The 14368-nt window shown below is 41.1% G+C and overlaps 1 long non-coding RNA gene and 1 pseudogene across 2 annotated transcripts in view; one reads left to right on the forward strand and one right to left on the reverse strand.

The window, feature by feature from the left end:
- Positions 1-14368, forward strand: part of LOC126068364 (uncharacterized) — a 149470-nt gene that overhangs the window by 64175 nt on the left and 70927 nt on the right. The gene's annotated exons all lie outside the window — the stretch shown is intronic.
- LOC126068324 (cellular tumor antigen p53-like) lies at positions 12076-13204 on the reverse strand (annotated as a pseudogene).

A 14368-nucleotide genomic window follows, 5' to 3' on the forward strand; every position in this document is an offset into this window, starting at 1 on the left:
TTTCTGCATCAATTGATGAGATCATGTGGTTTTTGTCCTTTGTTTTATTTATATGGTGGATTACATTAACGGTTTTTCTAATATTAAACCAGCCCTGGTATAAATCCCACTTGGTCGTCGTGGATTATTTTTTTGATATGTTGTTGAATTGTATTGGCTAGAATTTTGCTGAGGATTTTTGCATCTATGTTCATGAGGGATATAGGTCTGTAATTTTCTTTTTTTGTGATGTGTTTGTTTACCTGGTTTTGGTATCAGGGAAATGGTGGCTTCATAGAATGAGTTAGGTAGTATTCTGTCATTTTCTATGCTTTGAAATACCTTTAGTAGTAGTGGTGTTAACTCTTCTCTGAAAGTTTGTTAGAACTCTGCAGTAAAGCCATCCGGGCCAGGGTTTTTTTTTTTGTTGGGAGTTTTTTGATTACCGTTTCAATCTCTTTTTTTGTTATGGGTCTATTTAGTTGTTCTACTTCTGATTGTGTTAGTTTAGGTAGGTAGTGTTTTTCCAGGAATTCATCCATTTCTTTTAGGTTTGCAAATTTGTTAGAGTACAATTTTTCATAATAATCTGATATGATTTTTTTAATTTCATTTGGGTCTGTTGTGATGTGGCCCTACTCGTTTCTTATTCGGGTTATTTGTTTCCTTTCCTGTATTTCTTTAGTCAGTCTGGCCAATGGTTTATCAATTTTGTTAATTTTTTTAAAGCACCAGCTTTTGTTTTTGTTAATTCTTTCAATTGTTTTTCTGTTCTCTAATTCATTTAGTTCAGCTCTAATTTTTATTATTTGTTTTCTTCTGGTGCCTGATGGATTCTTTTGTTGCTCACTTTCTATTTGTTCAAGTTGTAGGGACAGTTCTCTGATTTGGGCTCTTTCTTCTTTTTGTATGTGTGCATTTATCGATATAAATTCACCTCTGAGCACTGCTTTTGCTGTGTCCCAGAGGTTTTGATAGGAAGTGTTTTCATTCTCGTTGCATTCTATGAATTTCCTTATTCCCTCCTTAATGTCTTCTATAACCCAGTCTTTTTTCAGGAGGGTATTGTTCAGTTTCCAAGTATTTGATTTCTTTTCCCTAACTTTTCTGTTATTGATTTCCACTTTTATTTCCTTGTGGTCTGAGAAGATGCTTTGTAGTATTTTGATGTTTTTGATTCTGCAAAGGTTTGTTTTATGACCTAATATGTGGTCTATTCTAGAGGATATTCCATGTGCGTTAGAAAAAAAAGTATACTTTGCAGCAGTTGAGTGGAGAGTTCTGTATAAGTCAATGAGGTCAAGTTGGGTGATTGTAGTAATTAGGTCTTCCGTGTCTCTTTTGAGCTTCTTACTGGATGTCCTGTCCTTCCCCGAAAGTGGTGTGTTGAAGTCTCCTGCTATAATTGTGGAGGTGTCTATCTCACTTTTCAGTTCTGTTAAAGTTTGTTTTATGTATCTTGCAGCCCTGTCATTGGGTGCATAAATATTTAATATGGTTATATCTTCCTGATCAATTGTCCCTTTTATCATTATGTAGTGTCCTTCTCTATCCTTTGTAGTGGATTTAAGTTTAAAGTCTATTTTGTCAGAAATTAATATTGCTACTCCTGCTCTTTTTTGCTTATTGTTTCCTTGATATATTTTATTCCATCGTTTGAGTTTTAGTTTGTTTGTGTCTCTAAGTCTAAGGTGTGTTTCTTGTAGGCAGCAGATAGACGGATCATGTTCCTTTATCCAGTCTGAGACTCTCTGTCTCTTTACTGGTGCATTTAGTCATTTACCTTCAGCGTAATTATAGATAAGTATGTGTTTAGAGTTGTCATTTTCATGCCTTTATATGTGTTTTGTTGACAGTTGCATTTTTCCACTTACTTTTTTGTGCTGAGACGTTTTTCTTTGTAAATTGCATGTTCCTCATTTTCATAGTATTTGACTTTATGTTTGTTGAGTCGTTACGTGTTTCTTGGTTTTTATTTTGAGTTATGGAGTTGTTATACCTCTTTGTGGTTACCTTAATATTTACCCCTTTTTTTCTAAGTAAAAACCTAAATTGTATTGTCCTATATCGCTTTTTTTCCCTCTGCATATGGCAGCTCTTTGCCACCTGTATTTAATCCCTCTTTTTGATTATTGTGACCTTTAAATACTGACTTCAATGATTCCCTGTTTTGAGCATTTTTTTTTTAATTAGTCTTAATTTGTTTTTATGATTTCCCTATTTGGGTTGATATCAGGATGTTCTGTTCTGTGACCTTGTGTTGTGCTGGTATCTGATATTGTTGGTTTTCTGACCAAACAATTTCTTTTAGTATTTCTTGTAGCTTTCGTTTGGTTTTTGCCAATTCTCTAAGCTTGTGTTTATCTGTAAATATCTTAATTTCGCCTTCATATTTGAGAGAGAGTTTTGCTGGATATATGATCCTTGGCTGGCAGTTTTTCTCCTTCAGTGCTCTGTATATGTCATCCCATTGCCTTCTTGCCTGCATGGTTTCTTCTGAGTAGTCTGAGCTTATTCTTATTGATTCTCTCTTGTAGGAGACCTTTCTTTTATCCCTGGCTGCTTTTAAAATTTTCTCTTTATCTTTGGTTTTGGCAAGTTTAATGATAATATGTCTTGGTGTTTTTCTTTTGGGATCAATCTTAAATGGGGTTCGATGAGCATCTTAGATAGATATCCTTTTGTCTTTCATGATGTCAGGGAAGTTTTCTGTCAGCAGATCTTCAACTATTCTCTCTGTGTTTTCTGTTGTCCCTCCCTGTTCTGGGACTCCAATCACACGCAAGTTATCCTTCTTGATAGAGTCCCACATGATTCTTAGGGTTTCTTCATTTTTTTTTAATTCTTTTATCTGATTTTTTTTTCAGCTATATTGGTGTTAATTCCCTGGTCCTCCAGATTTCCCACTCTGCGTTCTAGTTGCTCGAGTCTGCTCCTCTGACTTCCTATTGCGTTGTCTAATTCTGTAATTTTATTCTTAATCTTTTGGATTTCTGAATGCTGTCTCTCTATGGATTCTTGCAACTTATTAATTTTTCCAGTATGTTCCTGAATAATCTTTTTGAGTTCTTCAACAGTTTTATCAGTGTGTTCCTTGGCTTTTTCTGCAGTTTGCCTTATTTCATTTCTGATGTCTTGAAGCATTCTGTAAATTAGTTTTTTATATTCTGTATCTGATAATTCCAGGATTGTATCTTCATTTGGGAAAGATTTTGATTCTTTAGTTTGGGGGGTTGTAGAAGCAGTCATGGTCTGCTTCTTTATGTGGTTTGATATCGACTGCTGTCTCCAAGCCATCACTAAGATATTGTAGTGATTAATTCTGTATTTGCTCACTGAGTTTTATCTTGTTTTGTTTTCTTTCAATATACATGGATGGGCTACTAGATTGTGCTGTCTTGATTGTTGTAGCCCTTGACTTACTTATGACCTATCACCAGCTGGTTTGGGCTGTTACCAGATATATATGCCTGAGTCCATTCACCATTCTTGAGTAGAATCTGATTTTGGGTCATCAAGCGTGTGATGCACACTGTCACCTATTCACCTTGAGAAGTAGTGGTGATAGTTGTGTGCACCAGAATCTAGTAGCAGCTGGGGTTCATACTCCGGGGGGGGGGGGGCAGGATGCTGACAGGCTTCCCCCAAGTGCCAGTGAGGTAGGCGTGTCTCTATTCCTAAAGCACCTTGGTGGGTGGGCTCTGCAGCTGTACCTTAGGCCCCCAATGCAAGTACCTCTACAGATTTGTAGGTGTCACCCTCCTTAGACCCCTAAGGCAGGAGGCTAGGTGGTCTGGGGGAAGCTTCAGCCCTCAGTTCCCTGTTGTGGGTCAGTGAGGGCTCTGTTGAATACGCAGAGGTATCAGACCTGGGAAACTTGTCTTTCCAGTAAATCCGCTAAAACAAATGCAGTCAGATCCCTATCAGAAATGCCTTTGCATTGTAATAGCCACCTTTTTCCCTGTAGGGATGAAAGCCCCAGACTGTGGATTACATATGCTTGGCTGGAGCTGGTTCTGTGTTTTTAGTCCAATTAGGGAAGGATCTTTGGTCCCTGGGTTTTTTTTGGTTGCTTCTCTCAGGCCAGAAGAATGGGTTAGGAAAAGACCAATAAAAGGAAAAGAAAAACTGCTGAGCAGTTCTCCCTCTGACTCAGGAAATTCCAATGTTAATGAAGTTGCCTGGGAAGGGGAGGGGAGGGTTCAGAAAAACAGGAGAGAGTAGCACCCCGTAATATAGACAAAGTTACTTATCTTGCTTGGGATGGCTATTTTATCTGAGATTCCTGAGGGGTGCGTCGCCTGTGCGCACTGGCTGGGTAGAGATTGCTCCCAAGGGTCAGGCCCACGGCCCCTGCTTGCGCTGTCTCAAAAGCCAGGGTCATTTCCTCTGCTGTCAGTCCAAAGCCCAGCGTCAAGGTTCCCCAGCTGGGATGCTGCACTCCTGGCTCCAAAAACAGTCGCTGCCTCCTGGTGACTTCTCCTCCCACCAGCCGCATCGCCGCGCCGTCCGCGCGGACCGTCACAGGATGTCGAGCTCAGCTCCCCTGTGCCCAGTCCAAAGCCCGGCGCCAAGGTTCCCCGGCTGGGTCGCTGCACTCCCAGCTCCAATACCAGTCACCGCCTCCTGGTGACTTCTCCTCCTGCCAGCTGCGTTGCCGCGCCGCCCACGTAGACTGGCTGGGCCCCCTCCCGAGGTCAGTTCAGAGGGGTAGGGCTGCGCCCCGTGTTTGCGCCGTCACAGGATGCAGTGCTCAGCTCCCCTGCACGCGGTCAAAAACCCCGCGCCAAGGTTCCTCGGCTGGGATGCTGGCTCCAGGCTCCGAGAACAGTTGCTGCTTCCCCGTAGGTGTTCGTTCTGGGTCTCTGTCACTCAGGTCAACTCTTTAAATCTTTGTTTGTTGGTCAGGGTTCGTAGATTGTCGTGTATGTGATCGATTCACTTGTTTTTCCGAGTCTTTGTTGCAAGGGGATCTGAGGTAGCGTGTACCTAGTCATCCATCTTGGCCCCCTCCCTAATTGTAGTTTTGATCTGCATTTCTCTAATGCTAATGATCGTGAACATTTCCTCATGTATCTGTTAGCTACCTGAATGTCTTCTTTAGTGATGTGTCTATTCATACCTTTTGTCCATTTTTTAATTGGGTTATTTGTCTTTTTGTGCTTGAGTTTTCACAGTATCATGTAGATTTTAGAGATCAGACGCTGATTGGAAATGTCATAGCTAAAAACTTTTTCCCAGTCTGTAGGTAGTCTTTTTACTCTTCTGGTGAAGCATTTGGATGAGCAAGGGTGTTTGATTTTTAGGAGCTCCCGGTTTTCTAGTTTTTCTTCTGCATTTTTAGTAATGTTTTGTGTACTGTTTATGCCATGTATTAGGGCTCCTAACGTTGTCCCTATTTTTTCTTCCATGATCTTTATCATTTTACATTTTATATTTAGGTCCTTGATCCATTTTGCGCTCGTTTTTGTGCGTGGTGTGAGGTATGGGTCTTGTTTCATTTTTTTGCAGATGGATATCTAGTTATGCCTGCACCATTTGTTAAAAAGACTGTCTTTTCCCCATTTAACTGTTCTGGGACCTTTGTCAAATATCAGCTGCTCATATGTGGATGGATTTATGTCTAGATTCTCAATTCTGTTCCATTGGTCTATGTATCTGTTGTTGTACCAGTACCAGGCTGTTTTGACTAATGTGGCAGTATAATAGGTTCTAAAATCAGGTATAGTAAGGCCTCCCACTTTGTTCTTCTTTTTCAATAATGCTGTACTTATCCGTGGCCTCTTTCCCTTCCATATGAAAGTGGTGATTTATTTCTCCATCTCATTAAAGAATGTCGTTGGGATTTGAATCAGAATTGCATTTAATGTATAGATCGCTTTTGGTAGAATAGACATTTTTATAATGTTAAGTCTTCCTATCCATGAGCAAGGTATGTTTTTCCACTTATGTGGGTCTGTTTTGGTTTCCTGAAGAAGTGTAGTGTAGTTTTTTTTTGTATAAGTCTTTTACATCTCTGGTAAGATTCATTCCTAAGTATTTTATCTTCTTGGGGGCTACTGTAAATGGTATTGATTCTGTGATTTCCTCTTCGATGTGTTTTTTTTGTTGGTGTGGAGGAATCGAACGGATTTTTGTATGTTTATCTTGTATCCTGATCCTCTGCTGAACTCTTCCGTTAGTTTCAGTAGTTTTCTTGAGGATTCCTTAGGGTTTTCTGTGTATAAGTTCATGTCATCTGCCAATAGACAGAATTTTACTTCTTCCTTGCCAATCTGGATGACCTTTATTTCTTTGTCTAGCCTAATTGCACTGGCTAGGACCTCCAGCACAGTGTTGAACAAGAGTGGTGGTGATGAAGGTCATCCTTGTCTGCTTCACAACTGCAAGGGGAATGCTTTCAGAATCTCTCCATTTAGGATGATGTTGGCTGTTGGCTTTGTATAAAGGCTCTTTTTTATATTGAGAAATTTTCCTTCTATTTCTATTTTGCTGGGAGCTTTTATCATGAATGGGTGTTGAACTTTGTCAAGTGTCTTTTCTGCATCAATCGATAAAATCATGTGATTTTTGTCTTTTGTTTTATTTATGTGATGGATTACATTGTTTTTCTAATGTTGAACCATCCGTGCATACCTGGTATGAATCCCGCTTGGTCATGGTGAATTATTTTTTTGATATGTTGTTGAATTCTCTTGGCTAGAATTTTGTTGAGGATTTGCATCTAAGTTCATGAGGGATAGAGGTGTATAATTTTCTTTTTTTGTGGTGTCTTTAGCTGGTTTTGGTATCAGGGATATGCTGGCTTCATAGAATGAGTTTTGGAGTATTCCTTCCTTTTCTATGCTCTGAAATACCTTTAGTAGTAGTGGTCTTAACTCTTCTCTGAAAGTTTGGTAGAACTCTGCGGTGAAGGTGTCTTGGTCAGGGCTTTTTTTTGTTGGGAGTTTTTTGATTACCTTTTCAATCTCTTCTTTTGTTATAATTCTACCTCTGTTTGTGTTAGTTCAGGTAGGCAGTGTGTTTCTAGGAAATCATCCATTTTTTTTTAGGTTTTCAAATTTCTTAGGGTATGTTTTTTTGTAGAAATCTGATATCATTCTTTTAATATCAGTTGGATCTGTTGTAATATCGCTCATCTCAATTCTTGTTCGGGTTTTTTGCTTCCTCTCCTGTTTTTCTTTTGTCAGTTTGGCCAAGGGTTTATCAATTTTGTTTCTTTTTTCAAAGATCCGTCTTTTAGTCTTGTTAATTCTTTCAATTGTTTTTCTGTTTTCTATTTCATTTAGTTCTGCTCTAATTTTTATTAGTTGTTTTCTTCTGGTGCCTGTGGGTTTCTTTTGTTGCTCTCTTTCTATTTGTTCAAGTTGTAGGTAAAATTCTTTGATTTTGACCCTTTCTTCTTTTTCTTTGTGTGAATTTATTGATATAAATTGACCCCTGAGCGCTGCTTTTGCTGTGTCCCAAAGGTTCTGATAGGAAGTGTTTTCATTCTCATTGGAGTCCATGAATTTCTTTATTCCATCCTTAATGTCTTCTGTAATCCAGTCTTTTTTGAGTAGGGTATTGTTCAGTTTCCAAGTGTTTGATTTCTTTTCCCTGCTTTTTCTTTTACTGATTTCCACTTTTATGGCCTTATGGTCAGAGAAAATGCTTTGTAATATTTCAATGTTTTGGATTCTGCTAAGGCTTGCTTTATGACCTAATATGTGGCCTATTCTAGAGAATGTTCCATGTGCACTAGAAAGGAAAGTTTACTTGGCTGCTATTGGGTGGAATATTCTGTGTATGTCTACAAGGTCAAGTTGTTGATTGTGGCATTTAGATCTTCTGTGTCTTTATTCTGGAGTCGACTTGACGGCAGTGGGTTGGGTGTCTTTATTGAGCTTCTTTCTGGATGTCCTGTCCTGCACCGAAAGTGATGTGTTGAAGTCTCCTAGTATAATTGTGGAGGTGTCTATCTCAGTTTTCAATGCTGATAGTTTGTTTTATGTATCTTGCAGCCCTGTCATTGGGTGCATAAAAATTTAATATGGTTATATCTTCTTGGCATATTGTGCCTTTAATCATTATATAGTGTCCTTACTTATCGTTCATGATGGATGTAACTGTAAAGTCAATTTTGTGGGAAATTAATATTGCCACTCCAGCTCTTTTTATGATTATTGTTTGCTTGATACATTTTTTCCATCCCATGAGGTTTAGTTTGTGTGTCCAAATCTCTGGTGTGTCTCTTGTAGGCAGCATATAGACAGATCTTGTTTTTTAATCCATTCTGCTACTCTTTATGTCTTTATTGGTGCATTTAGCCCATTTCCATTCAGGGTAATTATGGATAGGTATGAATTTAGTGTTATCATTTTGATGTCTTTTTTTTGTGTGTTGTTGACAGTTTCTTTTTCCCACTTAATTTTATGTGCTGAGTGGATTATATATTGTTCTTTTCTCGTATTTGCTCTTGTTAGTTTTGTTTTTGCTAAGTCTCTATTTTTTTCTTGTATTTATTTTGATGAGCAGGATAGTTTCTCTGCTTTGTGGTTACCTTGTTATTTACTCCTATTTTTCTAAATTTAAAGCTAACTTTTATTTTTTTGTATCACCTTATCTTCCTCTCCCAATTGAAGATCTGTTATTACGTTTCTTAGTCCCTCTTTATTATTTAAATGTTGTCTTCTTCTGTATAGTAACATGACTGTTACCCTGTTTTGAGCCCCTTTTTTTTTTTTAATCTCTGTTTTTTTTTAATTTCCCTGTCTGGGTTGACTTCTGGTTGCTCTGCCCAGTGTTCCAGTCTTGGGTTGATACCTGATATTATTGTTTTTCTAACCAAAGAACTCCCTTTGGTATTTCTTGTAGTTTTGGTTTGGTTTTTACGAATTCCCTAAACTTCTGTTTATCTGGAAATGTCCTAATTTCACCTTCATATTTGAGAGACAGTTTTGCAGGATATAGGATTCTTGGCTGGGGATTTTTTTCCTTCCGTTTTTTAAATAAGTCATCTCATCACCTTCTTGCCTGCATGGTTTCTGCCTAGTAAAAAAAATAAAAGTCTGAGCTTATTCTTATTGGCACTCCTTTGTAGGTGACTTTTTGTTTATTCCTCACTGCTCTAAAAATTTTGTCTTTATCTTTGGTTTTGGCAAGTTTGATTATAATATGTCTTGGTGACTTTCTTTTAACATCTACTTTATGTGGAGTTAGATGAGCATCATGGTTAGGTATACTCATCTTTCACAATATCAGGGAAATTTTCTGCCAACAAATCTTAAAATTTCCTCTGTATTTTCCGTTATCCTTCCCTGTTCTGGTACTCCAATCACTTGTAGGTTTTTTCTCTTGATAGAGTCCCACATGATTCTTAAGATTTCTACATTGTTTTAATTCTTTTATCTGATTTTTCTTCAAGTATATTAGTGCCAAGTGATTTATCTTCAAGTTCAGAAATCTGGCTTGTACTTGTTCAATTCTGCTCCTCTGACTTTCTATTGAGTTGTCTCCTTCTGTAATTTTATTGTTAATCTTCTGAACTTCTGATTGCTGTCTATGAAGTTTTCCAGCTTTTTACATTTTTCATTATGTTCCTGAATAATCTTTTTAGTTTCTTCAGTTGCTTTATTTGTGTGTTCCTTGGCTTGTTCTGCATATTGCCTCATTTCCTTCCAGATGTCTTGAATGGTTCTGTATATTAATCTTTTGGATTCTGCCTCTGGTAATTCCAGCAATGCACTTTCATCTAGGAGATTCCTAGATTCTTTGTTTCGAGAGCTTGCTGAGGTGATCATAGTCTGTTTCTTTATGTGATTTGATATTGACTGTTGTCTCTCAGCCATCAGTAAGTTATTGTATTAATTTATACTTGCTTACTGTGTCGTAGCTTCTTGTTTTGTTTTGTTTTGATATGCTCAAATGGGTTGCTTGAGTGAGCTGGCTGGATTATTTTCAGCTTTGGAGCTCTGACGTCCTTTCCCAGATGGCTAGAGCCGTTATCAGGTATATCAGTCTAGGAGTCCCCTGACTTTTCTTGTATGAATTCAGCTAAGGTGTCTTCTTAGCTGATCATCAAGTGTGTGGTACGGCTCTGTCCTACAGTCTTAGAGGGCCAGGGTGACTGGTGTATGTACCAGTATCTGATTGCAGCAGGGGATCACGGTCTGAACAGGGTAGGGGGCTGAGAACCGACCCACGAGTGTCTCTGAGGAAAGCGCGTCCCCGTTCCCTAGTGCGTGCAGGTGGGTGGGTTCTTCAGACGGACCATGGGCACCCAGTGTTTTTAGTTGTAAGGACTGGGAGGCACCAGTTATCCTTGGACAACTGTCACAGATGGCTGGGTGACCTGAGTGTGGTTACCAGTCTTTAGGCCCCAGATATGGGTAGGTGAGGGCCCTGTTTAATAGGCAAAGCAATGTCAAACAACAAACACCCACCTCTCCAGTGCACAGCTGAAACGGTTGGAGTCTGGCAACAAGGGCCTATTCTCCTGAAATAGGCCTACACAGGTCCATGCAGAAGGGAAAGGTGCTCAGAGTTCCACAGAGCATTTATTCCTGGCCAGGAGCCACTTATGTCCTGAGCTCTGCCCATTAGTAGAGCTGGCAAATTATCTTTTCCCCCAGTTGCAAATTTTTTCCTTCTCCAAGGTTGGGAAGATGGCTATAGGTGCTCAACAGTGCCAATCTAAGGCCCAGGGAATTCAGCCGCTGAAGCTGGCTGGCGGCGGTGGGGTGCGGGGGGCCTTGGTACAATATGTGCAAGTACTTAGCTTTTGCCAAGAACTCCGTTCTTCTCTGGTTCTGGAGGTGTGAGTAGGCTGTGTGGCTGGCTGCTTCTCCCTGAGGAAACTGTGTCTGAACGCTAGTGCAAGCCCGCTGCCGCCACTCTGGGAATGGTGCCTGAGGGCTCCCCACGATTCAGGTCTGGTAACTCCTCTCCACTTCTGAACCATCTCTTCCTCCGCCTGCCCCTCAGTTCATTTTCTAACGTTGTGTTTGATGCTCAGGTCTCCTAGCTTGTCATAAATATACTTGTTTCTCTTGTTTTTTCGGGTCTTTGTTTTAAAGAGGGCTCTCCGGAAGTGTCTGTATATTCTGCCATCTTGGCTCCGCCTCCTGTTACACACATTTTTGGGGGACATAATTCAATCCATGACATAGTGTGAGAAGAAATTTAAAGTCTCATTAATATTTTTTTTATTAGCAAAGTTTTATTGTAAAATAAGAAACAGATATAAAAATGGGATATAAAAAGGGGAGGGGAGAAGGGATGTAGGCAAAGAATGCAAATGTGCTTTCCAAAGTGCAAAATAAATGAGGCTCTGAGTGTCTGGTTGCAGTTAGACGTGGTGGTAGGTACGGATTCCATGTAAAAGCTGGAATCCTTCAAGGAGTGGGATGGGGTGAGGTTTCCTTTTAGGTGCTGAGGTTTACCTAGAGGCTAGACAGGACGTGGCTAGGCCAGCAGAAAAGGAACTAGGAAATTCCTTCCCCTTAACCAGCTGCCCAGTCAATCCATCAACCGACAGGGACAGGGGACCAGCACTCCCCAGAGGCCAAGTCCCAGATGCCATGTAATCTAAGAAGGTTTTAAGGCCAGGCAGCCTGGTGACTTCCAGCCTTACAGGATCTTTGAGTCATACATATATCATTTCATTAACCTCACAGCAAACCCCACGAGGTAGGTGGTAGGTATCAGCATTTTATAGACATACACATTGCTGTCAGGAGAAATGAAACACCTTGAGATAGTTCCCCTGGCTAGTCTGTTACTGGTCTAGGCTTCCAACCCAGGTATGGTAAGTTCTATGACTGCTCTTAAAATCTAATTCTTACGTGCAGGAACGCCATCCTATCTCTTCCAAGTATTCCTTATAGTAAAAACCTTACAATCTAAGCTGGATTGTCCCAGCTCCCTCATGCCCCCCCAGAACACCAGTGTAGGCCAGCTTCTTTAGTGGAGGCCCATGCCAAGGTAAGTGAAGAGTTCTTGAGTGTTTTCGAGACACACCTGTATCAAGTAGGGGTTCAAGCATGTGAATTTCAAAATGGTAGGAAAGGAGGGCAGGGGCAGGGTGTGTAAATGGGGGACAGGAAGTGAAGGACGTCAGTCTGAGTCAGGCCCCTCTCTCTTGAACATTCGTTTTTTACAGTGGGTGGTAGATTCCCCTTTCTTAGAGTTTGGAAGGCTGCATTGAGCCCTGCTCCCCTCTGGCTGCTTCCCAGCCTGGGCATCCTTCAGCTCCAATGCCTCATTCAACTCTAGGAACATCTTGACGCATTCATGCCCACGGATCTTAAGGGTGAAATATTTTTCATCCACTGGCTTCTTCTTTGGCTCGGTAGAGGAGCTGGTGCTGGTGTGCAGTGCTTACTTAGTGATCCTCTGAGAGGGTGGCTCCCACTTGTTGTGGAAATTTTCTTCCTCTGTACGTCTGTCTCTCCCAGAACAGTACAAATATGCACCTCGAAACTGTTGTGTCCTAGCAGATTACCATCGGAGTCTTCCAGTGTGATGATGGTGAGGATGGGTTCCCCCCCGCCATGCAGGAGCTGCTACACATGAAGTTGAAGTGGATGGTGGTAGTCAGAACCGACCTGAGGTAGCTCATAGGGTACCCCACACTATGTCGAAGAGTGATGGTGTCCTACAAATATCAGCACGCAGGATTCCTCCCACTTGGATAAGATGCTGAGGAGCGGCCAGGCCATCGCTATAGTCGGAGCAGCACTCAAGGTGGGGGCAGTGCTGCACGACCTCTGTCATATGCTGACGTCTGGTAGATGGCCATGGTGTGAACACAGGTGCTGGGGTGGGGTGGTGAGCTGAGCTACGGCTGCACTGGACAGGTCTTTGCCAGCTGGCAAAACAGCTTGTTAAGGCCAGGGGAGTACATGCAGGTGACAGACTTGGCTGTCCCAGAATGCAGGAAGCCAAGACGGAAACCACAGTTGCTGCAGTAGGTCTTCTGGGAAGGGACAGAGGATGAGAGTGTCCAGGAGGTGGCTGGTGTAAGGGTGGCTGGTGCAGGGGCTGCTGATATTCCTTGAGCCCCAGCTTGGCTTTCTAGGCAGTCTGCAGCATCTCCTGGGAGCAGCAGATAGTCTACTGCCTCCGCTGCTGGGGACAGTGAGGGGGACAGAACCAGCTTCTCAGGAAGGAGTTTCCCCAAGTATGAAAAAGTCTCTTGACTCAGAGGGAGCTCAGTACTGAGATCTGACTTGGGCTCCTCCATTGCAGCTCCAGGGAAGTTAGTCTGTCCATGGAACCTCAGGGAAGTGTATAACAGTCCTGGGAAGGACACTCCACGCCCAGAAAGCAGGTGCCCTCAGAGCCCAGCAGCTAGCTGTGCCCCGGGTGGTGGCTTTGCGCTTTTGACACATTAACATTACTTCCCAGATAGTTATGCATTATCTTAGAATCACAAAGTCATAGCTAGAAAGAATCCCAGAGATGGTTTAATTCAAACTTTTCGTTTTATAGACAGGAAGTTTCAATTCAGAAACTAGGTGACCTGACTAAGCTAACAGAGCTAGTTAGTGGCAGAAAACAAGGGGTCTGAGACTGAAGCTTGGATCTCATCTGGGTCTTCCATTTCTCAGTGCTGCCTCCCTTCACCTGCCATCAGGACATAGAGGCTGGGGCCAAAGAGATCTCTTGGGAATTCCTTAATATAGGATTTTGAAGGCATGGCATGAATAGTGTTGAGTTTTGGGAGAAAGTCAAGGTTAGGCTTCTCTTTGCAGCTCATTCTTTTCTTCCCTGACTGATCCTGAGCAGGATTTTTTACTGTGCATCTTCGGGTTTTTAAAAACTTTGCTGCACACCATTTCCTGTAAGAAAAAAACCTTCACCATCCTAGAAGAGTCCTTCCCCAATCACTTGTTCTTAAACTGAGGTTCACGAACTCCCAAAGGGCTAATGTTTTCAGGGTTCATCCATGTGGTAGCACGTATCTGAACTTCATTTTTCCTAGTGGCTGAATAATAGGCCATTGTGTGCATATTCCATGTTTTGTTTATCATCTGTTGATGGACTCTTGGGTAGTTTCTACATTTTGGCTGTTGTGAATAATGCTGCCATGAAAATTTGTGTAGAAGTATCTGTTTGAGTGCCTACTTTCAGATATTTTAGGTATATACCTGGGAGTGGAATTGCTGGGTCATATGGTACTTCTGTGTTCAACGTTTTGAGAAATTGCTAAACAGTTTTCCACAGTGACTGCCATTTTACAATCCCACCAGCAATGCACAGGGTTCTAATTTCTCGACATGGCTTCCTTTTTAATAATAATATTAACCTTATTCTGAGGATGGAGTTCTTGGCTTCAACAGGCTGTCAAAGAAGCCCATGCTACAAAGAATACTAATAACGCTGTAGTCTACAGAAGATTCTGGAA

This window comes from Elephas maximus, chromosome 27 (assembly GCF_024166365.1).
Source record: "Elephas maximus indicus isolate mEleMax1 chromosome 27, mEleMax1 primary haplotype, whole genome shotgun sequence".
Lineage (NCBI taxonomy): Eukaryota > Metazoa > Chordata > Mammalia > Proboscidea > Elephantidae > Elephas > Elephas maximus.